This window comes from Apteryx mantelli, chromosome 2 (assembly GCF_036417845.1).
Source record: "Apteryx mantelli isolate bAptMan1 chromosome 2, bAptMan1.hap1, whole genome shotgun sequence".
Classification (NCBI taxonomy): domain Eukaryota; kingdom Metazoa; phylum Chordata; class Aves; order Apterygiformes; family Apterygidae; genus Apteryx; species Apteryx mantelli.
The window spans coordinates 150,818,447-150,845,275 of NC_089979.1; the positions used below are offsets into that span (position 1 = coordinate 150,818,447).

Below are 26,829 nucleotides of genomic sequence, written 5' to 3' on the forward strand. Positions count from 1 at the left end.
TTTATTATTATTATGCATAATGTTTTCAAAGGCACTCATTTGTTTCTGTGAAACTTATACCTCATGCATTTATGTGCTTTCAAAAAGGACTATTAAAATATAGGGCATTAAAAAATAGGGAAAGTTGACAGTTGTATGCAAAAAGGCAGGAGATATTTGGCTATTTTTTCATAGAACAATCACTTATGAAAGCTAAATCTGAATTTAGGGACAAGTTGGTTTTGATTATTAACATTTTTTTGAGCAAGAAAAGCTTTAAATTGTTGTAAAACCTTTTTTGTTCACTTGAAAATTTGATTTTTTTCTTAAACCTGAAACAAAAAAAATCAAGCATTGTTTCATTTAAAAAACACTAAATTTAAATGAAGTATTTCTTTGAATGGAAAAAAAGGGTTTTGTTGCTTTGTTGATTAGTTTTTAACTTTGCATTCTGAATTCAAGGAGAACATTTTTTTTAGTATCTCATCTTTCTTCCTGAAAGAACATATTGTTTTCTGCAAGATCTGGTGAACCTTGCCTTTTAATATATTCCAGCTATCCTAAACACAGTAGTTTTTTTTTTTTAGCAAGTGCTCCTCCTTTTCCTAATATTGCACAAGCAGAAATGTCAGCAGAGGGTTGGGGTGCTAAGTTGCATCTCTTCCTGCAACCAAGAAGAAAAGGAAAGGAAAAATCTTATGAGAAGAATAAGACAAATCCAGACAAAAGTAAAATGAAGATAATGAAGAAGTAGGGGGCTTTATTAACTTTTGGGGGTTTCAGCTCCCCTGGGTGGGTGATTCAATGCCCACCACTTGCCGTAATGGGCTCTGAATCGTGCTCCATGTCCATAACATCTAGGAAATTAAAATCAGTGTCAAAGAAACGGTATAATTCCAAAATCTCACCTTCCTTCCAAACACAAGTCCTTAAGAGAGTGTCCTGGAGAGAACAACGCAGAAAGCTGCCCCCGCTGGAAGAATTTGTCAGAGAGGGGGGAAAAGTCAAAAGTTTTTCTTCACTCTCCTCATTTCATTTTCACAAGACTTAAAAACTAGTTTTTATTTCTCTGTAGAATTCACTCTGATTATGAAAAGGGATTTTCCTCATGCATATGACATTTATTAAAATCTGTCTTCCACTTGATTATTGCATATGAGGCAAGTGGAGTGTCATTTAGGAAAATGGGTGCTGAAGGAAATTATACAAGAAAGAAGACCTTAACGGTTACAGGAAGTTTTTTGTGACTAGCAAAAATTATTTTAATTCCACAGTCTTTAATGTCTCAGTGGGAAAGCTGGAAAATGTCACTTCTATGCTTTAGCCTTTTACTGTGTGTCAGAAACGGAGGTGGCTGGCGTGGTCTGCTAATGCAGAGCTGGTGCCTCTGCCAGGCGCAGAGACCTGGGTGCTGCTGATGGGAGGAGCTTTGAAACGCACCGGGTTCTCAAAATCCTGAGCTTCCTGCTTACAGAGAGGGCGGCGGGTGTTTTTTATCTGTTGAGGGAGGGAATAACACTTTTTTAACTTAAAATGTAAAACATATGCTACAGATCACTTCTTCATGTTGGGAATTTGGGGTGTGTTGTAAAGCTCCCTGGGCCGAAGTAAGTTTCTTTGCAGAGCTCTTATTTACGAGACTCATTTACACTGTTTTTTTTGGTCTTTTTTTTTTGTCTGTTTATTCTGTAGAGTGTTTTCCTTGTCCTTGAGAGCTAACAGAGACTGCTGTAGATAGTCTTCACCATGCTACCTTTACACAATACCTTATACTGTTGAGTCCAGCCTGATATACAAGTACAATGCCAGAGCTGGTTTGTGATGTTTTAGAGAATGGGAAGTGTTATGTTTGCTGATGTAATGAAAGATTTTTCATATTGGAAAGTTTCATGTTTCTGTTTTAGTTAGCCTACTGTGGTACTATCATCCATAAATGAGTTCTGTGATGCAATAAGGAATTAAAATATATGTTCCAGGGTGGAAGCTCTGCTCCTGCCCTGACACAAGAAATATGCATTTCCTTGGGTGCTCCAGCAGGCTCCACTGATTTTACTACCTAAATCTTTATTGTGTATTTAGGGCACTTAGACATCTAGTAACACCTACATGTAAACGCTGAGACGTAGGTGTCTTGATCTCAAACTGAATCCCTTCATTAGATCTGCCTAAATGCACATATGCAACTGTACTCACAGGAACAGGATTTCTTTAATGAATGATGCTGTATATGTGAGATGAGTTAATATTCACAGCTTAAGGACTTAATAACATGGACTAGGAAGTGAACGCCACCTCATTAATGGCTTTCCAACTTGTGTGTAGAGTAATAATCTGCTAACTGTCCTTCCTTCTCCATGGCACTTAGAGTGCAAAGTCACCAAGAGTCTGATGGCTATGAGAAGGATATATAGGTAATGCAAACCTTTCCCAGAATGAAACTTGCCAGCAGGGAGTGCTTTTCCTTATTTTATCTGAAGAGGATAGAAGCTGAGGTGCCTTGCTCAGTAACATTAGCACTGGGGATGGGAAGTTGCTGAGGCCTATTTACAGAGGAACACTTTCTCTCTTTTCATCTGTGCTTACCACTTTAGGAGAGTTCAGCCTGATGGGGGCCCTCCACTGTTTTTACAAACAGCTCCCATATGCTGTGTTTCACGCTTAGTTGTTTCCTAGGAATCTACCCTGTGGAACAAGGGTAAATTACATAGTTGTGCAATAATACCTATCCACTCAGTGTGTCTTGTAAGTGCTAATGAAATTGTATTCTCCATCCTCCCTTTTATCATCTTAGAGATACAGAAGCACCTGCTGATGCTGGAATGCTTTGTCCCAGATTACAAAGTCAGTCTGCAGTAGAGCAAGGATGAGAGCACAGATCTCTGGATTTCCAGTGAATTTCCAGTTTTGTTTAGTTAGATCCACCTTCCTCTCTGTAGTTTTGTTTGGTGACTTGGGCATTCAGAGTTGTGTAGACCTTCTGCAGACCATTCTGTAACCCTTTGTCTTGGAAAATTTCCCATTTGGGCCTGAACTTTTTTTTTTTTTTTTTTTTTAACTTTACTGCACTACCCTCGCTACTAGGCCCAGGTACCAGTATCATTGAATCTGAGGTATAAAGCTCAGTATTTCAGAGATCCAAATGCCCTCTTCCGTGTGTAACACTAAGGAATTGTAACAAGTGACACAGAGAAGGGGAAGGGGCAGACTTAGGGAATAGACAAAAGGAAAAAAAGGAAAGAATGAGTTAGTAAATTGCTTGCTTCTTTATTTTGTACTATGTTTTTATTTTGTACTATATTTCAGTCTTTTTTACAGTGGCTAACATCTACTATGCAGTTCACAGACAAATTCTCCTACTTTAGGAGAAGTCCTGGAGTGTTTATCTAAATAAAAATGAGTTGAAAGAGATGCATTATAGTGAATGTAAACATGTTGGAATTGAACAAACCGGTGGTGTGTATGTGCTAAGGCTAGACAGCAGGAAGGAATGGATGGGACCAGAATTTTAGCAGAAAAAGAGAGACTTGTTGAAAAGTACTGTATTGCCTTCGTGTGCTCTGGTATGGAATCACTAGAAGATGCTAATATACGTGTGACACTGGGATTTGGCTTTGGAAGGTCATCAAAAGGAACCTGACTGTGTGATGGAAAAATTGTAGTGCTCATCCTTGCTTGAAAGAAAAATAGTGTGTGATTAGGGAATTGAGGAATGTTATGGTGCAAATACACAACTTGTTTAGACATCCTATTCTTCCCTTAACTCCTACCTGTCCTTTATCTTGTTTTATATATTTTGCACTCAAGTTGAACACAAAAGCAATTTTTGGGAACAGGTACTGTAACCTCAGATTTCCCATTTTTAAGTTGACTGCCTAAATTGCTTGTTTAAGGTCATGTTTCCTCCTGATTTGTTCTTGTTTGTGCCCAGGGCTCATACGTCCCTGATACCACAGCAGCCCAGATGTACTGAGAGAGCAGGGTTAGTTGTACTGAGCTCGAGAGATCATCATTTGTCAAGCATGGGAATTTATTAGAGATAAGAGGTTATAGCAAAGTTAAAAGTATAGTAAAGCCAGAATTAGAACTGAAAATATATATACATATCAGAGCTCTATGGTTAAATCACGGGTGCATGGTACAGTGACTGCTCTCACCCCTTGTGGGCCACCTGCTCTGGTAGAGTCTTTCCCGGATTCTCCATCAACATGTGCATGGTACAGCGACTGCTCTCGCTGTTTCCTTGAGGGCCGTCCCTCCATGTATAATTTTCCCTGGTTTCTCCTCACCACACCTTAGACACCAGGGGCCTCCCTGCTGATGAGTGAGTCCTCGGGTTGGGTCTGCAGGCCAGCTGAGGGTGGGTCTGAGTTCGCAACAAACCTGTGGCTTACTCTTTTATACCCAGGCAAAACATCGCCAGCCCACAGCTATACAAAAGCTGTACAGCTCTAGTCAGTGGTAGTGCGTATATCAATACATAGTGCTCAGCCCACAGCCCTGCTTGGTGGGTAACAACACGCCCATTAACAGGTCCTTCTGGGGGGAATGGCTCCTCAGCCCAAGATGTCTATGGTGTGGGTCTGCGGTGTCACTTCTCCTTTGTCTGCACTGGTCACTCATGGGTCGCTAGAGGTTGTGCCCCCAGGCTGCAGCAACCCCACAGTGTGGTGGCTCTGGCCGTGGTGCACCTGGGGTTAGTTAGCTCCTGGGAAGCACCCCAGCGCAAACCCCTCTTCTAGGGGCTGCACCATCCAGAGTCCCGTGCTCGCTTGTGAGGCGCCTGTCAGGGGGCTACGGCCAAGTGCTCTTCTGTTGAGCCATGGAAATAAGGGGCAATGCATGGTGGAGCACAGAGAGCTGTATTCTCCTTTGTCTTCTACTTTGGTGCCCAAACAGGGAGCAGTTTGCCTGAAAAAAAATATGTGGGCAAGGGATTTTGATTCTGTGGGGCTATAATGGACAAAGATGGGTAATATCTGCAGGACTAGAAATAATTAAAATGAATTGGGCAGAGAGGAAAATGATGCAGATAATTCTGAAAATAACAAACATAGCTACCTAATAACAAATCTAAAATAATTTTCATTGTACAGGCAAGACTCATTGTGAGGGGTAAGAAAACCTGCATATTTGAAACCTTTAAGATTTTTCTTTTAATATACTGGATTACCTTTCCCATACATGCTGGCAGCAGCTGCTGGCACTTTTAGTAATGACTTTAGAATCCTTGTTGAGACACCAGCAATAAAATCGAGGCTGAGGGAGTGCAGGGGTGTCTGAGGAAATCAGTCAGCGTAGCCCGTTGAGCTCGGCCGAACTCTTCCAGCCAGCAGCATCAGTCTGAAAACTGCAGTAGATTCCACACTGTTCCCCCATCCTTAATGAGACTGCCAACAGCTTGTAATGTGAAGCAGACTCAGCTGACATCCCTTTGGGTTTCAAAAGTATTCCACAAATGACAGAGTGCAAAAATATCTAGAGGGAATGAGAGAGGCAGAGTAAACAGAAAAGCTGCATTGCTGTCTGTATATAATGTGTGTATATCTGTGTATGTACAAAAATGCTCGTGCCTACTGTGTGTGTATTCAGCGCAAACAACCAATTGAGAAAGGAGAAGAAATGAACAGTACAGCCAAAAAAGATTTTTAGATTGTTTAGCTGGCCAGAGCATCTTGGGCTATTGCATTTTATTGTACTGTACATAATGCTACAGGCAACCAAAACCTGAAAGAATAGAAGGGGTTGAGGGTGGGGGGCGGGGAACCGATTAAAAATAAAGACATAATAGGAGACTGAGTTGGAAGAGAGGAAAAAAAACAACAACAGTGCTTTTCAAGTTTTCCAGAGATGTTTTCTAGTGCCCTTGTCAAACTGGGAAAAGGCTATTGACACACACACTGTGGGAGGGGTGGCAAGACAGGAGGTCATCATCCAAAGTCATAACCCAGTGGGTCATATCCAATATATATATATATTTGGTTATTACTTACAGGTATTTTCTGCCCTATACACAAGGAAAAATGCAGTCAGAATGAGAAAAATTTGAAAAGTAAGCTGTATGTTGGTGATATAATCTCACGCTGAGCAGGGTTTGCAGAATATGTTTAACTTTTAATTTGGAAGTAATCATGATCCTTGAAGCTATGGATTTCATCCAAGATATGGCAGGAGAAGTAATCAAACTAGGGTATAGAGCCTATGTGAGGATATACTTCCTCTTAGCAGTAACCAAGATCTTTTAGTGGTAGAATGAATATACTTACCAAATACTACATCAAATCCTGGGCTAAAGAGACAATCTAAGAGTTAGGGGAGCAGCTCTCATTAGTACTCAGATAAAGAAAACATAGCTAGTACTTCTTGGAACCAAAAGCAGAAAGACATATCTGTTCTGTCAGACTGATGGCTGCTCACACAACTCTTGAGTATTTGAAGAGCATTCGGTAGACGCAAAGAGCATTTCAGATGTTATTTTAAAAATAGCTTTGCATCATCTGTGTTCGTGGGAAAAGTCCCTCTATGACAGTATACCAAATCTAATCTGGCACTCCCCCAGACAATTACATAAAATGAGGTGGAGGCTTGTCAGAGCTTTCAGTGATAAACAAGGTGCTATGAAAATCAACTTTCAGTACAAAGAAGAGCCAGGTTGCTTAGCTACAGCTATCTTTGCCTTTTTAGAAAAAATCTTAACTGACTCTGTTTTGCAGGATTTAAGCTTGGCTTCTTAATGTTTTCCTCAAAAGAAGAGAAACTTTGCAACAATTGCTTTCATCTTAGTTAGCAGTGTTAACCTGAGTGTTGAGTGTTCATCCAGGTCAGTTCTATTTACTGCTGTCTTCCTTTCCCCAGAGTTAAGAAGTAGAAAACAGTGGGTGATTGGTTGAATGATGCTGACTGAGAAAAAATTAAAATAATGTGAATGTATTTGTTTTCTCTTGTAGTTGATGGACAATCATGGCATTGCATCAATTACTGGTAGTTCTTTCAGATCTGTTGCTGCAGCTTTCTCTGCTGGAGAGAGCATCATAAAATTAGCCGATGCTGATTAGCTTAACTGGTGATATAGTCCTTGCAGGATAAGATGCAGTGTTTTTGAAAGTAAAATAGAAGAAGTCACCCTTGCTTGACTTGCAGAACCTTGACATGCCCTCACAAAGGTCCAGGTCAGGTATTTTTATTTCATTTCACATGAATGAAATGACAATCCAGTGACTAAAGAACAAATTGTGAAAAAACATCCTTATGCATTCATTCTGGGGAAGCAGCAATAGCTAGCAGTTAGGATCCCTTAGTATTTGCTTTCAGCCTCATTCTGGGGAAGCAGCAATAGCTAGCAGTTAGGATACCTTAGTCTTTGCTTTCAGCCTCTTCTGTTTTCTTACTGCTCTCTGTAGGAAGTTTTCCCCCTTACAGCCAAATATTTGAAGTTCACAGAGGGAAAAAAATATAGATTTTTCAAATTATAGATTTTTGTTCTGTTCTTGCAAATGTTTTAGGCACGTGGAGAAAAAGGTTCCTTTGAACAAATCTTTACAGCCTTCTTGGAGGAAAGCTGATGTACTGAAGGGAAAAACAGCCCTATCTCCCAAGCTACCATTACAAATGAAATACTAAAATAGAGGCAGACAAGGACAGATTAGGCAGGGGGCATTCCTGGTTTTTTTTGCTTTGGAAGAAAGCATCTGAAACAATGTGGAAAAACCTATGTAACAGCTGTAGATGGTGGTGGAGTAAGTCTCCCCATTGTCTTTGGGAAGGAAAGAGTTAAGAGGTGGGAGCCCAGAAGCTTAGTTAGCTGGGGAAACATGGGCAAAATGTAGCTGGTGGGAGCGAAGGGGAAGTCACGGAGAGAAGGATGTGGGTGGAGAGTAGTGGAGGCTGAGAGAGAGACTGAGAAACTTTCTGTAGCTGGGGCAAGAGATGGAAGAATAGGGTCTACTGGGAGCCACAACAACCTTTCCAGCAAAGAGCCTAGAGACTCTAGCCAGGCTGGACTGTGCCTCTTGGACAGCTGGCTGAGAGTTACCTTTTCCAGGTGGGATGTAGCAGCAGCTGTATCAAATCTAGGCATAAACAGAGCATAGCTTTATTTAGGGCCTTCATTAGTTACCATTAGGTTCAGAGGACTGTACAATATCTGTAAAATGTCTCTAACAGTGTTAAGCACAATTATATATGTGATATTATATATAATTATATATATAGGCACGTCAGTATTAAAGTACCTGGGTCCCTCCTATATGAGATTTGATGTGTTTATCTTGCAAGATACATAAGTGCTCCCATATTTTGTGAGATAATATGAATACTATTATCCTCATCTTACAGCTGGGATGCCGAGGTATAGCAATCATCTCTAAACTGATAGACCACCTGACTCAAAATGAGGTATGATCTTCAGGTGTGCAAATTGCATTCTCCACAGTTTGGTTTCTGCAGAAAAGTATGCTGAGTGTTTGAGCTGAAAGGGAGTCCTGATGTGCTCCAGCCAGGGAGCCAGTCTGGATCATCTTTAGACAGGGATCTTTGGGTACTTTACAGCATACCTCCACCCCACACTTTTGATGCCTCCAGAAAGAGCAAGTATCGTGATGTCTCTTTGAAACCTCTGTCTGAACAGGGACTTAAATCTAGCTCTCTTAAGAGCCATGCAAAAATCCAAGAAACGGGTTCACAGTTTTCTTAGTGATCTTGATTTGTGATAGTGTCCTGGTCAAAAACAAACACACCAGTCAACCTCCTCCCACCTAAACACAGAATTGCAGCACTTCTGTTACTGTGAAGGATACTAACTTCATATGAGCTGTGCTGACCCTGTTCCTGACTTGCATATTTAGCTATTTGCTTACTCAGCCAATATGCTGCAGAGGCTTTTTTGGTAGTGAAAATACAAAAATTCTGCTCATGCAAGTATTCTACAGTGAATTATTTTTACTGAAAAACCATGGACTTGATAAACAGTATAAACAGTATATATAATGCTCTGACAAAACCAATGGAAAAAGCTTGTTGTCTGTCTTGAGAAAGCTTTTTTTTTTTTTTTAATGGAGCAACTGTTTCTCCTGCCTTTTTTTATATTGCATGATACCTGCATAAGAGACAAGTTTAATTTAGCCTTGAGGAGAAGTTCATTGCATTTTTTTCCTCTAGCAAATTAAAATTAGATTGAAAACATATTAAAGATCCCAAGATGAAAAGCTAGAGAGAATAACTGCTGAATCTTCATATTCAAGCAATATACTAAGACAAGGTAATAGCTTTAATGGAAACAAACTCATTTAGCTTTGTTTTTTGCAGGAGAATTTCATAACGCTAAGTATTCAAATGCTGTCATTTTTGTTGGTGACTTCTGGTAGGAGGTGAATGTTTTTTTGCAGCGTCTCTGCAGATGAAAAAAACCTCCTTTTGGTTGTCCTACACTTTCCTTTAGATCACAGTAATTTATATGATTTATTCTTCTAGTCTGCATTTGCCAGTACTGTAAACTGATGGCTATCATATCATCCATTCATTGAGCAGTGGCCAGTCTCCTAGAAATTTCTCAGTCTTTGCTAACCTACACAATATTTCTTCTTTGTGCTTCTTCATCACTTGTCACCCTATCTTGTTTTAGATCATGAAAATTTTAAGCACCACTCCTAACATGGATATTCAGAGCATTTGATTTTGAATTTTATCTTATTGAATATTTCTTTTTACTTTTCTTTTTATGCTTTGACTAGTTTCTAATCCATTACTGAGCTTCATCTTATTACTGCTTTGCTTCCTCATTCATCTTCTGCAAGGGTTTTACCTTTCTTTCTGTCAGTGAATAAGTAGTGAAAGAAAAAACACTTCTGCCCACCATCTTATGTATGCAAAATTTTGAGGATTATTAGGGTATTTGCCATCTTTGACTCCTCCATTGCTCGGAAGAGATAGTGAGGAAAAGTAGATACGAAGTAGAGGCGAATGAGACAATTTTATATTTGTAATACTGCACTGTTTTCTGCTTACAGAAGGATTAGAATTCCTCTGCAGTTATATTTAGCCCCTAGATTTACCACAAGTGTTGTTCACAGGGCAATCAATTTCCATTTACTCTTGTAAAATAGTAGGATTTGCTTACTGAGGTCCACTCATTTTGTCAGAGTATACTCTTTTTTTTTTTTTAAACCAACTCCATCTAATCATTCTATTAATTTTTTCTTAGTACTTTTTCATCTTTCAAAGATGATTGGCCAGGAAAGAAACTGATTTCCACAGAGTGGTATCATTTTTCATTGTAGTTTAGTCAAAGTGAGCTCTGTAACTTTCATCCAAAATAGTTATGATCTCAGGTTTATATTTGAAAATAAAGCTGAGAAGTAGGTGGGCCTGACCTGAGAAACAAACTGAACTTTCCCTACTGCTTATAAATAGTTGTTTGCAACCCTGGAATATTTTACTGTGTCTATATATATGGGTGCCTAACCTATATATGAGTGTGTATGTGTATGCACACACATGCATAAATATATATATATATACACATATGAACATTTTCAGGGGACTGTGAATTGCTTTGTGGTTTGCATATATACATTCTGCTAGAACTGTTCTGTGATGAAATGTTACAGAGATTTGAGATATATTGCTACTTGCCTTGCAGCTAACCCCATGCACCTGTACAGGCTGGGGACCAAGCAGCTGGAAAGCAGCTTGGCAGGAAAGGCCCTGAGGGTCCTGGTGGGCAACAAATTGACTGTGAGCCAGCAATGTGCCCTTGCAGCAAAGACAACCAACATCCTCTTGGACTGCATTAGGCAGAGTGTGGCCAGCAGGTTGAGGGAGAGGCTCCTTCCCCTCTGCTCAGCCCTGATGAGACACATCTGGAGCACTGGGTCCAGTTCTGGACTCCCCAGTACGAGATAGACATGGACATTCTGGAGCAAGTCCAGCGAAGGGCCACGAAAATGATTAAGGAATTGGAGCATCTGTCATGTGAGGAGAGGCTGAGGTAGCTGGCATTGTTGAACCTGGAGAAGAGAAGGCTCAGGGTGATCTTATCAATGTGTGTAAATACCTGATGAGAGGGAGTAAAGAAGATGGAGCCAGACTCTACTCAGTGGTGCTCAGTGCCAGGTCAAGCAGCAATGGGCACGAATTGAAATACAGGAAATTCCACCTGAACATAAGGACTAACATTTGTTCACTGTGAGTGTAGTTGCACACTGGAACAGGTTGCCCAGAGAGGCTGTGGACTCTCCATCCTTGCAGATATTCAAAACCTGACTGGACACTGTCCAGGACAGCCTGCTCTAGTTGACCCTGCTTGAGCCAGGGGGGTGGACCAGATGATCTCCAGAGGTCCCTTCCAACTTCAGCCATTCTGTGTCTCTGGGATTGGCGCCTCTTTCCTCAGTCTCACTATTCATTTTTCTTCTATAGCTTATATCTGGAGAATAAGGTATCCCTTTTGAGCTTGTTTTCATCCTCAAATGGAGTGAAACTTGCAAAAGCAGTACATTTTCCTAAATTAATAAAAAAAATTAATTGGGAAATATTAAAATACATCTCAGGGAGGAGCTTAGAAAATTGTATAATATGAAAGGCAGGTAAAATTTGATTAAAAATGTGCTTTTTGAGAAAGTTCTGTATGGTAATGGAAAACCTCTTGTTGATAACATTTTGAGCAACTGTAGAAATCTATCAGAGTCAGAGTGCCATCCCCAACTCCTTTTTTCCTCTCAAATGTTTAGAAACCTTTAATACCATTTGTCTAGCTCCATCACTAATTATATCTATCGTATGTCATTAAATAGTTATTCTAATTGTTTAGCAATGACAAGACAGTTTCAGTTTTTCTTCCAAGAAAAGAAGTCAAAGAAAGCAGCACTACAGAACTTTTAAACTTTTGCATATAAAGAAGATATTTTTGAATGTAAAATATGTTTATTTTCATATATTATATATAAAAAGATACAGCACAAATTGACTTTAAGCATGTAATCATCTTCTAATAATTACCTTAATGTTTATAATCTCCTCCAAAATCTGACATATATATATTTCACATGAAACACTACAATATTTTGTGAAAAATAATATTTTCCGTTGCAGTGCCTCTTGGTTTGTAAAGCTGTGTTTTGAGAAGGCATATATGTTTCTGGGTGAAATCATTTGGTGAATATTTGTGTGTTGGTGGGTATTCCAATACTGGCTAAGGGTCCATGTGTGGTCCAGGGCCGATCGTGCAAGACACTGTGCAAGCAGAGAGGAAACCTTCACCCCCTAGAACTTGCACTCCTGAATTTATATTATTCCAGAGCCCTTCAAATTGAATACTGCATTACACTAGCTGAAGGAAGCATTTCTTGGTAGCTCAATTTCACAAAACTCTCATATGGATACTTAAGAGGGCATTTGTTTGAAATAAATGTTTAAATAAAATGTTCCAACCATCTTGATGCAAATCTTTTAGAATATTTTTGTGAAAAACTCCAAGACTGATATTTTCTTTTTCCTGGTACTGAAATTTAATTTTGAAGTTTAAGAAATCCTCTCCCCCAAGAAAAAACTTTCTGATGAGTTAGTCCATAGTAAGGATGGCTTTCTAAGGGACCAGGTTATTACTGCTTAGTCTGTGTAATTATAAAAATCAATTTTTATGAAATACTATTCAGTAAGCCAATTAAAGAAGAGTTATTTTCACAGGTTTAATACTTATTTCAGTTGTGTTTCTTTTCCATAGGTGATTGAGACTGGCCTGTAATTATGTATCAGTAGATTATTCTAGCTGCTGACAGTGCTTAACAGAAAATGATACATTATAACAGTTATTCTTGTTACAAATGTAAGCTAGAAATATTTTCGTCATTGGTTACATCATTATAGGAGACACATTTTCCATCTTTATTATTGTACTGTAGGGCACCAAATTTTAGAGAATTTCCCTAGTTGATATTTATATATCTTTTTTTATCACACTTTAGATGGTGAAAATATTTGAGCACTTGGAATAAATAAGAGATGCATTGATTTAGAAATCTTAACTGCTAACTGAATTTTCCTTAGTCCTTTAGTTAATTCTATGTTTAAATGTATGTATGCGTTTTTTTTAAAATATGAAATGTTACATAAGGAATGAATGGCATATCTCACAGAGGTATGAAAGAAAGCAAAGTTGTGTGGGGGAAACTCTGGGTGTATCAGTGGGATCCCATGGCTGAAGAAGGCTCCCTTAAACTAGACTTGCAAGTCTAAACTTTCCAAAGATTAAAGAGTGGTGGAAGAAGAGGAGGGCTTGAAAAGAACATATTCTATACAACTGTTGAATAGATACCTTAATAAGAGTTATATAATATGACAAGAATAACACTGTTAGCATTAGCTCTGTTTACAGTGAAACAGTGTCTTTCTTTCTATTGCGAACATCTGATAGGGACATCTGTCTCTCTGCTCTTATTTCACTCTATTTGGTTTCCTCAGAAGATATAAATACTGTTGCACAGAACAGTACTCTGTTTTTCCCCCCTATTATTTCTTGCCTTGATTAAGTCTCAAATGATTTTTGCTGTGCAAGTATCAAGATGTTTATCCATTCAGATGGTTCATAGCTCTATGATTTCTTAATAATAACTTTACATTAGGAATTATGTTGCACTCCAGAGTATGCAGGCAGTTCTCATTCATATGTTTTTAATCCTTGTTTAATCCTGAAGAACAGAAGCAGTAATCTGTGATCTTTGCAAAGATGAGTGGAGCAGCTGACCTCTTGCGCTGGGCCTCAGAGGTCCTATTGTGCATTGTTCTATCATTGTATTCAGGTTTTTTGGAGTATCCTCTGTAATGAGGTATTTTAGATCTCTGCAGGAGAAAGAGAGCAAATGGAATATATCTTCTCTCTTGCAACAAAAGCTAATCAGATCAGCATTCAGTGGATCATTCTTCCTTTATCACCTTCTCAGATATTATTGATCTCCTTGTTCAATGTAGCCATCATGACAAGAAGCATGCTCTTAGAAAGTTTAGCTCTACAGACATGGTGCAAATAGCTGAGGTCAGATCAGTTCGTGGCAGGTATTTATTCTGACTTCTGGAACACCTCCGTGCAGTTTAATAAAATGGCTTTCATTTCTACTTCCTTTTGTTTTTTGGAAAGGAGAACTTTTATTTCCTGAAATAAAATAACCACTTGTCTTGCTGTCTGTGTTTCCTTTAATTTTTGAAATCACTGCAGGCATCACAGTGATCATATTTTACCTTTCAAGAAGAAACTTTATATTGATAGCCACCACTGTAGTGACATGGGTTTTTTAATGTTTTCTTTCACTAGAAATTTATTGGAGTGGAGATGGAATCTGAGTCTTTCTAGCACCTACTACAAAGGGACCTTGAGGTGGTTTGGCCTACCTGGAAGTTACCAATAATTATTTTAGCCTCTTGATAGAGTAGCGTAAGTATGATAATGAGTCCCTTTCCCTTTTGGAAAAGCAAAAAACCATTCCAAAAAAACAAAAAAAACACTTCCCTTTTGAAAAAAAAACACCCAAAGAGTTGTATAAATTTGTGCTATTGAATCTACATTCTTATTTTAAATGGAAGTTTCTAGCTTAGCCTCGACTTGATTTTAGGATTGTCTTCCTGGTTCTGGGATGTGGGCAGATGTAAATAAAGCTGTCTGTGTGCAGCTCTTTCCCCTAAATCTCTTTTTACTCTCCTCCTCTCTAGATGCACCTGTCCAGAGAAATATTTTGGATTTTCCCTCAACTTTTGTTTCTAACTATATTTCTGAACTCTTCTAGGTTTTCCTACTGGCTTGTTGAAATCTCTTCTGCTGCCTGGTGGTTGGGGGCACTGAGGAGGGTGGAGGGGTGAATGAATAAGCATTCATGTTTGTAGTGTTTCTTTCGCCCTTATGGCAGTGAGTGCAAATGCTCTGTACACTGGTGATATATGTACTGTTAACCGTGAAAACAAAGTCCAATTTGCTATTGCTCTCAGGTTTTCAAACCCAGACCTTTCTGGAAGATCTATAATAGTCACTGAGGTGTTATTGGGCTCAGGGCAGAGGTGTTTTGTTTGAAATGTGGTGGTCTGTATCATGTAGTTGGTCAGATTGTGTTGTCCAGTGCTCCCCTTTGACTTAGAACACAGTCTATGAAGTCATGAAAGTGCTGAATCATTTCGTTGTGTGTACCTTGGGTCCTGTTACTATTTCAGTTGCTGAGGGGTATTTCTGTAGAGTAAATGGTCTTTCCCTGTTTCATGTCATTTGTAAACGAGGTTGGCTGAGAGCCTTCCAAAACCCAGACAATTACACAGTAATGCAGTGCAATTTTAGTTAGGCTAATGCCATTAGTGGGCTTTCTATTTCAGCGTTGGTTTCCTTTTCCTTCAGCCACTTATTTCTGTGAAGGGGGCAGAATTTTTTACAATTAACGGGCTAATACGCATTAAAAAGAACTTCTTCTTTGAAACTTTAAAATGCTACTGCTCTGTAATGAGTTTCAATAAGATGGGAGTTAATGTGGTTGCTTTAAAATTGCTCCTTGTTCCAGTGCCCAGAAAAGCACTGTGCATTCCAGAGGCTGTGCTGAAACAGGTGGTTTTGGCTTAGCACTGCTTTAGAGTGCGTCTCTACTCTGCAAGGTAAATATGCAGAAATGGCAGCATCTTTCTCACCAAATCAGCAGCTTGTGTCTGTTTTGAACTGGGTCTGCTCACATATATGAAAGCTCTTTTTAATACAGCAGAACAAAAATAGAGTTATGGGTAGAAGAAGCTTTTTCTTTTTTTTTCATGCATTTCCCCTTGGCTTGCTAACTTGGTGGACGGTTAGGAGTCTAATTCCTACTAAGCTTGACTCCGTAGTGAAAATCAGGGAGAGGTGTCCTGTGGGCCTCTGACAATTTTCTTTGTGCTTTCTAAAATAGCCCTGCTACATTTTGATGACAGAATCAGTCTTGTCTTTATTTGTTATGCTGCATTTTGTTGTGAGAAATTAAGCAATGCTTTGTAGCCCTGTGGTAGTGGAGTGCAATCTGCAAATCTCATGTAGAGAAGCACTGGTCTGGTCGGATTTCTCTCTCCCTGAAGATAGTCTATAAGAAGGAAAAAAAACTAGATTTTGGATACTTGCCTGAGACTGCCAGTTTGGCTTTTGGAGAGGAAAAGCTACAGACACACAAACTGAGAGATACAAGAAGTATGAAATCTCATAATGACGGTCTTAAATGCTCATTATGCAGAAGATGACACTTTTTTTTTTTTAAAGAAATACGCTGAGGCAGGAAACTTAAACTGGTTGCAGATTCATCTCAAAACACATTGGCCAGACACCTGTAAGAAAAAAGTCCGGTTTCAGATCAGCTCATGCTAGACTTTAACTCTGTCTTTTTCTCCTTTTCCCCCTGCTTGTATAAAGTCCTCCCTCAAGCCACTGCTAACTCTCATCTTGTGAGATTCAGCTCAAGAGACTGTGCTCTGACTGAAAGGCAAAGAATATATGTTTGAGGCATGATAAATTATCATTTATCAAAGTGTCTAAAGATATTTACAATATAGATTCCAAAATGTATATTTTTCAATGCTTCTTCAAAAGAGTACTGTTTTTGATCTATTGCTCTTTCTCATGAAGAATTATAGTGCTTTTTATTTTCTCTGTCAAAATGCCATAAACTGACGTTTCAAATCAGATAGTCCTGAATTCTGAGGCAGCCCATAATCTGATTCTCACAGTAAGGACCCCTCTATAGCTTCATGAGAGATGACAATGAGAGTATGTTCTGTAACTGGATACTGAATGTGAGAGTTGCTCTAGTTCTTGTCAAGACAAGTGTTAAGATCTCTTTCCAAAAAGCCCACTTGTATTGGGAAAATGTGGGACGGGTTCTACATCACAGGTATAAGGAATGCAGACATGTTTAATATCATGTAAGTAAATGATGCTAAAAGCAAATGTAAATCAGGCTTAAAGAGTCTGCAATCAAATAGACTCAATTTAAGCTAAGGAAAGAGGATAGGCTGATGTGAAAAATCCTGCCACTTAATGGGAAAGGGCCAAGGTTTTCCTGTTTTTTCTTCTTCTTCCCATTGGTAGTTTTTTTCTGTTTTGTCATGAATCAGATTATCAGTAGCAAAGCAGTTGCTTAGGGCAGTACATAGAGGGTCATTAAGAGTAATGGGATGGAACTAGAACCAGATGGGCAATTTTGGACCATCAGTTTCCTCACGCAGGATGATGGAGTCATGGATGCTGGTAGGAAGCTTGGAAACTTGGAAATGAAGTGCTCTTTCTTTATGACTTTGTACAGAAAATATTTATAATGACTAAAGATAAAATTTGTTGAACTACTTTGTCAAGTCCTGTGCATGAATGTTGTGTTGTTATATTAAGCTAGCTGTTGTATAAGGACAGTAATTTAAAAATTAGGTTGTATTTGGCTGTGCTCAGTCATGTTCGAAGTGATTAAAGTATTTATGCCTTAATTGTCAGTACACGTAAGTGAATTCTGACAGAGGAGCCACATGCTGTTGCGATATTGCCAGTACACCTTGCTATGTGCTGTTGCTTTGTAAAACAGCTCAGGTCATGAGAAGATCCTTTCTTAGTTAATTTTTTCCCCTGGAACTTGAAAATTCAGGTACAACAATGTTTTAGCTGATAAAACCAATGGTGCTTTCAGTCATGAGAAGTAATGAAGAGAAGAGATCAGCAGGGTTCTTAGCTAAAACACAAATAAGTGTAATGAAAGATAAATAAGAGGAGCCTCTCACCTAAGGATGTAATTATTTGAGAGGGCATAGTGAGGATATTAACTAAACAAATCGAATGATGAAACAGCCATTTTATTTAATATCAAATCAGTAAACATTGAGGAGAATTCAGTGTTACTAATTTAATTGCTTGTATTCAAGATAAGTGAACCATTTTTATTTGGTATAGCACTACCTAGGAAGTAGCTAGAACTTACACCTTGGAACTTCTATTTTGAACTCTAAATTTAGACTTCTCTTGTATATCAACATTCTTTACCCAGTGAAAGGAATGCATGAGAGACAGTGTAGTTCTGCCATCACAGGAGACAAGGATTCCTAAGATGACAGAGCAAGAAGTTGTTCCCATCAAAGATGGAAACAAGTACCTAATGGTGCACCTTTAATGTTAATTGATCCACGTCTGAACTCAGGGTTTCCAGCACACCTGGTGTGCCCACACCTTAAATGCCTGGGTGAGACCCCCAGTAGCATGTTTCAGCAGGCCAGGCAATCCTCTTCAGCTGCAGGACCAGCCCTTCTGAGGGATTTGGTACTGTCTTTAAGCACTATTTGAAGAACCACAGAAATTTGGCAGCTGTTAACTTCTGTACATTTTTTTGATGAAATGAGGACAAAAAAACCCTACTATGGTTGAGCGTTATGACTTGTTTAACTCTTTACTCACTGACATTTTGCTATAAAAGTTCATACTGCTGAGTCATTTATAAATCTCAGGGTTCATAGCTGAAGATACTAGCAGCAAGGAATTAACTGCTTAAGTCTGAAAGGATGCACAAAGCTATTCTTAGTGCAGAAACTTGGCATTATTACACAGAGTATAAAATATTTTCTCTTAAAAGCACCTTGAATTAGATAACATTGAAAAATATTTTTTATTTCTTACCAGGTTGCTGGTTAATAATAGAGGATTTTTAGCAGTAACCTAAAAAAAAAAAGAAAGAAAGAAAGCGTTCCTGCAACAAATAACGTGTAAGGAATTCCATAAAGAAAGTGATACTGAACTGAGTGAGCGTGGGTAGAAAAACTGATTGCAATTTCAGAGGAAATTCCTCTTACTGGAAAGGGTCTTTCTGTATTCAGAAATGTCTTTGTATTCCTGACAGATTTCTGCATAACTATGTTATTTTATGTGAAAGCAGAACAGCTTTAGTTGAGAAACTGAAAATCCCTTCCCCTTTGCAGAATATTCCTTGCAGAATATTCCTGCAGAATAGCTACAGAGAGGAAGCATGTCTTCTGATTTTGAGGTGAATGCCATGCTTACAAGAGTAGTTTAAAAAATCAAAAATTGACATAATCATCTCTTCCTGATGGTTTCTGTGGATAGTACTTTACTTTTGTTTAAAATACCAGAAATAAAGCAAGACATTTGGTGGTGGTAGAAAATTGGAACACTTTGTTTCAGAAAGAAAAGTTGCCCACATCCGCCTCCTTCCTAAGCCTTCCTCAATCCAAAGTAGACTTCAAGCCAATCCAGCCAAATGCTTTGGTTCAGACACTAAAGTGAAGAAGTGTTTGCAGAGATCTAATTGCAGGAGCTCCAAGACCTGTAGCTTTAAAACCATAACAGTTGTGTAAAAGTTGCCCTAAAACCATAGGAGATGGCAGTGCAATGTATACATGCATGAGTGTACGTACTTCAGGTGATGTGAGGAGAAGGTGCTTTGGCGCAGGTCTTTGGTGGTGCTCTGCTTTGCTCCTTGTTGGACAAGGCTGCTCTTGACTTCATTTGAAGACTGGACTTGTAACTGGAGAACTTTGCCCTGCAAATGTTCGAAAGCTGTCAGAGACTGCCAGGGGAAGGGGAGGTTAGTTTAAGTAAAGTACCATGTGTGCTTAAATCTCTGAACGCTGTAGAAGTGTACCAAGTTGTCTAAAGAATTCTGCTGTGATTATTATTTTTTACCTTTTTTTTCCCCACAAGAGAGAAATATGGTATTTTCTAGTTGTACAGATGCAGTCTGAAGTATTCCAGCTGAGGCACAGCTCAGCCTTTCAATTCACAAAATAATCGTTAAGTCTTTGAAAGTACTTAGAAGCTTTCAGAGCTTTCTAAGATGAGGAGAAACAACTGTATTAAAAGTGGACAAGAGTATGGGTTGATCATGGGTACAAGGGCCCTAAATACATAAAAAATAAACTCTCTGAAATAACTGTGTTCTTCACTGCCCACTTGCCCTCTTTTCTTGACATCTGAGCACAAATGGATGTTTTCCTGTAACCTTTTCCAGGAGTCCTTGAGCTTCTCCCCTTAAATCAGGCAGATGCCCAGTGGTGGGTAGGTTCGCAGTGCAAGTGGTAAAAGTCTGCTGTGCTATCCTGTGGGTGCAGTGTGTATGAACTGGTGTCCCTACAACATCCTGAAGTGTATTGGTTTTCTACAGCATCCTCTGGCCTTTCGGAGGACAGGAGTTGCGGAGAACTTTCTGGAAGAAGGTGGGAGAACCACTATGTTTTACTTTTGCTCTTCCTGAGAAGTCAAAGTAGATCAAATAATTCCATTATGCAAACATGTAAGGGATACATTATTCATCTTTGTCACTCCTAAGTTCATGCATTTTGGATATCATTTCCTTCCATTTAATAAAGAAGCTAAAAAAGCCCCTGATCCTACACTTGGGTAGTAGCTTCTTTTTCAAACAGTATTTTTGCCAGTACTGGCTTGTAAGAAGAAAACGGAGTGCTAAGTTCATATTAAAGTTATGTCAGGCCACCATTTGGGGCAGGAGCACATAAGTATCATGAAGATTACTAAAAATTTTCTGATAAAAAGAAATATTCTTACAATATTTGAAATGGAAAAGTGATTGACCATAAAAGCTGAATTGTAGTTAAAATATTCTGAATTTGCCTGATGTCAGTGAAGAGCAGTGATCAGGGTGTCTGTTTTACCCAAAGTGAAAAGACTGACCCTAGTTTTAAAATTGGGTAGCTACACATCATTTTCTAGAATTGTTAAACTGTTATAGTTGGTAAATGAGTTTGCTTTTATATGACTGTGTGCCTGGATGGCAAAAGAAAGACTTATTATTTAAGAACTAGCTATTTTAAGGAAGAACCCCGCTGAAATAGTGTAGAGTAGGGAGCAAGTCTTGCTGCTTGTTTTACATGTCACTTTTACCATGGTAGGAGGAAATATAATACTTAAAAGTTATTAAAGGTTAATACTGAAATGTTAATAAAGGGTTACTTTTTCTTTTGCTCACACAGGTTTTTCTTGAATGTGATTGCATAGACTCCAAGGAACTGTTTCTGAGTTGAGCTGTCAGATCATAACTGAGCCTTATATTTTTGACCAATTTTGACCTGAGGCATTGCTGTAGTAACTGTCACATGTAAGGTGTTTAGCTCCCCCAGAAGTCCCAAAACATTTCCTTTCCTTCATTCTTCTGTTCCATATTTGCAGCTGCTACCTAATTTCCATATTCACTATTTTTTTGCAAATGTTTTCTCTTTAACTTCCAGCCATAAAAACTCAATATCTCAAAATTAATCTGGGTCTTGCTTCTTTTTATGCAATCATTGCTACTTTAGACTAAATCAGGTTCGCATTGGTACCACTTAAACCTGACAATATTTGGTCATATAGATACTAATAACTGAATTCAGAAATAAGGACCAAATTCATTCATCCAGTTGCAGCTAAGTTACTTGGTTTTTAAGGTACTTGAAGATCACCTTTCTACAAAGTTGTATGTGTGTTGCTGCTAAAATTAGGGGAGCAAATTTCCTGGGTAAGAAAATACCATTTTTCTTCCCACCCAGGAGTATAGCAGAACTGAACTTAGAAGAACTTGCACAATTCTATATTTTGTCTAACAGTGAGTGTTAAATGGAAATCAGTATTTAAACAACTAGTTCCATGTTTTAATGCTTCAGGTTTAAATGTTAATTTGACCTTGCTTTTCCAAAATATTTGTAGGCACTATGTCTACAATATATGTCAATTAATCAGTAGGTAGCAATGCCAATAATAAAAGGTAAGCAAACTAATGTGCGTGTGTAGAATCTGTGAAAAGACTTCCTGGGTTTACTTTTATATGGTTGACTCTACTGAAATGGAATTTTTATTTATGAAACATTACTATAATTAAATTCTGATTTTTTTTTTTTAGGTTATGTATTCCCTTTGGAAAAGAAGAAAAGTAGGTCAAAAAGCATGGCTGTAAATACACAAGCTGTTTCTGGAAGCAGAGCTCAGCTCTTGGAGACTGGAAGTTCAGTTCTCTTGTGACTGATAGGTGTTGAGTGCTCAAGGGGTTTTTTTTTGTGTCTAAGGATGTAGTGAAGAAGGTTTGGACAATCTGATTGAATTAGTCTGTATACGATGGATGCAAAAATATTAAAACAAATTTACAAATTAAATGGTGATAAATGCCAACCTCATGTGCAGAGACCAAATTTAGGAATCACATTTTTCGGGGAATTTGATGCCAATACCTGCATTGTCTTTATTGGATATAGAATCTTTAGACCATAATGACCTTATTAAAAAAAAAAAAAGGCACTGTTAAAAATAAAGGCTGAGAGCCTTGTTTCTGTATAACGCTGGAAACAACAGTAAGAGTAATAGGTTGGGGTGTCTAAAGTCAAAATGTCTTTCACTCTCAAATAACAACTTTGACCTTGAATCTGTTCTCATATTAGTTCAAGGTCCTAAATCAGGAAAACATCGTGGTGAAGACAGAGGAACATGTTTAAATCTCAGTGGTACTGAAATGCTACCTTACTTTTTAGCACAAGCTTTAAGTGTTTTCCTGATTTGAAGTCTAGTTTGGAAGTGACTGATGAAGTGAGGTCAGTACATTGTAAAACTGATCTTCAGTCAGAACAGGGTCCAGGATTGCTCTCTTCAGGAGTGTGGGCTACCGATCCTTGTAGTGGATTTTTTACATGCTCTCTACTAGGACAGTCTGAATAGCAAGCAGGATTATTTGGTAGGGCTATCTTGTGTGACCCTTATCTGGCCAAGGTATTTCTACACTGAAATCAAGGATAAAAGTGAAAGAAGTTGGTCCATAAGACAACTATCAACTGCCTAGCCCAGGTAACAGCAGTAGTAAAGACAGGTAATATGAAATTTGGGACAGATTACACTAACCTCCATGCCTGTAGGTTAGCTGGCTAGAGTACAAGTAGCTCAGCTGTTTCCTCTTTGTACTGAAGGCGTATTACCTGAGAATTGTATAGATACTGACAGGACACTGTACCCTGTAAGTGATGTCCTGAAAATGAGAGCTATGTGAGGAGAAAAACACTGAGGAAAAAGTTGCAAAGGATGGTATAATCTTGCCTGTGGCAATCAAAATGATGTGTCAGCATTTGTGCAAGTAATTGAACACTATAAACCTCTCTGGTCTGGCAAACACAAAGCAAGCTATTTTTATTTGAAGATTCATAAATGTATACAAGAATGCTGAGAGCACTTAGGTATTATCTAGTGAGCCGGGTGAGATTCTTAGGCGAAGAAAATAGTATGTGTATGGGTTGTGTTTCTTGGCGAGGGTGGGATGATGCCAGAGTTTGGGGAAATCAAACAGATGGGCTGAGTCCTATGGACCTCATTTGTTATCTACTGAGAGCCTCTTCATTCTCAGTTCTCTTGCAAAAATGATAGTTTCCCTACTGAGTAAAATTCACGTTTTTAACCTGTCAGTATTGCCACAGCAGCAGAGCAGATTATTTGTTTTAATAGACCAGAATGAAATACTGGAATTTTCTTGTTGATGTGACCATTGTGTAGCTCACCACCAGTGCTAAGGAGAAATCTGGAAATTCTTTCTTTTTGTAGTATTTTATGTCAATAAAAAGAAAAGGATAAAATGATATGCAATTCTTATCGATGAGTCTATAGTTAGAGATATGATGATTATAAGTTTAACAAAATAAAGGACCATTCCTTTTGCATTCTCTGAGCAAGACATTTGTTACCCTACTGTACTTCCGTTACACCTCAGTTGTCAGGAAGTGAACCCGGGGTGCTGGCTATAGTGAGATAATATTAGAACAAAGGTGCCCTTCAGTGTAAGGGCCACAGAATCTAGGAATCCTGATTTCTTTGCCAACAAGTCTAAGACATATTTTAAAACAGCCATTTCTATTCAATAAGAAATTATTAAAAGCTATTTTCAAGCTGTTATTCTTTTGTCCTTTAATCTTCACATATTAAACTAATTAAAATACAGAAACACTAGAGTCTGGGCAATCCTTTTGCAAGGTCTGGTGTTAGCTGATTCCAAGAGAATCCTTGCTCAAAAGTGAAAGAGGGATGTTTACTGAGTGATTAACACAGATAAGAGCCATCAATCTCTGCATTCACAGCTTGTTCTGTTTAAGACCAGTAGGCTTGCCATGGATAAAGACACATTTTTCACTAAGGCTTCACAAGATCATGAAAAATACAGATTTTTATGCATGTCTTTTTTACATCTAAAATCATTTATTTATTTCTTGAATAATGTTGCTGAATAATTCTTTATCTCTTAGGAGAAATGATTCTAGCTCTCTCCCTAGTCCCAACTAGCCTTATTTGCTATGAACATTAAAAGCAGAGTCATCTCTTTAACTCAAACGAAAAAAGCTAAGGGACTTTGTCATTCTTCTTTGCACGAGCAACAGTCATATTCAATTGGTCTGTAGCTGCTTTTATTTTAGATTATTTTTCTCTTGCTTTCAAGAAAGTCTTCATGATTGTGTTCAGTGTATTATCATTGTAATAGACTGCTGCTGCTCTGTCTTTCACAACACTGTACCTTTACAGAATGCCAATATCATAAGTATTTAAAGGTGAACCAAACAAAAATCAAAGGCACCAGCTGAATTCCTGACTGATAGAATTAAAACTCATGCAGCAGTAACAAGCAGATGGACTGCAGCAAATACCTGAACAAGCGGCCTTCCAGCTTTACATTATTATTCAAAGTACCGCAGAGTTCATTTGTAGCATCTTTTGAGACACAATTCCATGCAGTAATATCCTAAGCAAAGAAATCAAAAGACCAGGCCTTTGTATAGCACAGGTTTTAGAGTTTTACCTATGAACTTCTGCACTTACATTGGCAATATGGAGGGAGATCTCCTCTTGCTTTAACATTTCAAATGATTAATCTATCTGGCCCTGTGATACTTTTGCCAGTGAAAATAAGTATCTTATTCCATATTTGCATCTGTCTAGCTTCAGTTTCTTTTTCATTATAAATATCATGCATAAAATCATATATATCATATATGTATCATTATTATCATGTCACATACCTAAAGATCTCCTTTAGTATAGATTAACTTCTTCTATAGGTATTTGGACAGTGATCAGATCAGCTTTGCCTTCTTTGTAATCAAGAGTTTCCATCTATAAAACTCCATCTTCTTTTTCGTCATGAAGAAGTCTTCCCTGTAAAGCGCTTTTTCTGGACTTCAGCTTATTTTTATGGTTTTTTTTTTTCTGAACTTATTGCAGTGTCCCAATGTTCCTTCACAAAATGTATACACCAGAAATGGGCACAGATCCCAGAATGTATTTCACCATTGCTGAGTTCGGAGATGATATAATCTCCCTACCTCAGTTTGTTATTTCTTCTGTTCTTATGTTCAAAGATTGTCTTTTCTTTTAGTCTGTCAGGTGACTGGAGTGTTTACCCTGATTCTTTCTTCATGTTTGTGCTTCTGAGTGGATCAAAACCTTTGGAAAAAATAAGAATTGATGGGTATCTTTTCCCAAGCTGTAAACTGAATGGAGCCTTTTCTGAAGTAGGAAGTAATTTTATTAAAAAAAAAAAGGGAAGTAAAAGGCTTCCTTCTCTCCTCTGTGATACAGTTGTGTATTATCAAAGGGCTAACCTGGCGGGTCAAAATAAATCCTGAAGTGAACCTATGCTGAAGACTTTAGGAAACATGGTGAATCCTTTTCAGTCTATACAGTTAGGACAATTCTTTATGCCAACATGGCTGTTGGTCTGGGAGAAGCATATCTACCTCTGTTAGCACAAAGAAAGTAGGTCTGCGATGTACAAAAGTATTCTCAGCTTTTTCAGCCAAATTTTCAAGAGTTTACTTTGCTCATAAATTATGTAATATTTTGCCTCAAGTTAGTGACCATTGCCCATATAGAACAAACATCACCATTTTGGGGGAATGGATGTGTTTCCTATGAATGTATTTCAGTTATATCTGGGAAATTTGCTTGCTGATATTTTCAGCCTATTCTTGTCTTAGCACATTTCTAATTTTTGCTCTTTTTTCTTGCCTGTGTCTGAACAGTTTTGTTGTTTCCTGCTGGGTAATGGCTTCTGGTAGGAATGGCTGCTGCTGTGGTAATAGATTTTGATAGACAAATTTCAAAGCTTCAAGAAAACAAAATATGATCTACTCAGCCTGTCATTGGCACAGCAGAAGAAAGAATTCTGTAGAACAAATGAAAGCCCTTTCAGTCCTTTAGTCCTGTGAAATTTTGTTTCTGCTCTTCTGGAGAAGTCTTCATAGAATTAACATCCTGCTATCTTGAAACAGAACAAAAACAGTAAATTTATTTATGATTCATAACTGTGATTTTTACATGACAGCAAATGCACAAAATCCTAACTGACTGATCAGAATTCAACACTAACTTGACTGGGGTAAAATGTCTCAGCTTCCTGCTCCTGCTTAGTGTTGTGGTATAGTTGTATTGCACAGATTTTGGTGCTACATAATGAATGATTAAGGTGTCCTATCATACTAGCTTTGAAGGTTTCTTTTTTTGTAATCATATATGTAGTAGATATACCGTAGCTATTTAAGAGTAAAATTGATTATGTGAGGTGAACCTTCATATCATAAATATGGTTTCCCAATTTTCCCAATTCAGCTACATACTGTGCAGAAGTACTTCCTTTCATTTGTTTTAAAGCTTCAGCCCCTAATTGTGCTATGAGAAATTGTGTATCGTCCCTCCCTGTTTACCTTCTCCATAGCTTTCATTTTATAGACTTCTATCGTACCTCTGCTGAAGCATCTCTCTTTGAAGGTGGAATGTCCTGCTCTATTCAGTTTCTCATCCTCATATACATTTGTCCCTCAATTTCTTTTTCACCTGGGCAGTGTTGTGCTTTTGGCATAAGGAAGCTGCCA

At 38.2% G+C, this 26,829-nt stretch overlaps 1 protein-coding gene across 1 annotated transcript in view; it reads left to right on the top strand.

The window, feature by feature from the left end:
• GPR158 (G protein-coupled receptor 158) overlaps positions 1-26,829 on the top strand; it is a 209,770-nt gene that overhangs the window by 17,446 nt on the left and 165,495 nt on the right. The gene's annotated exons all lie outside the window — the stretch shown is intronic.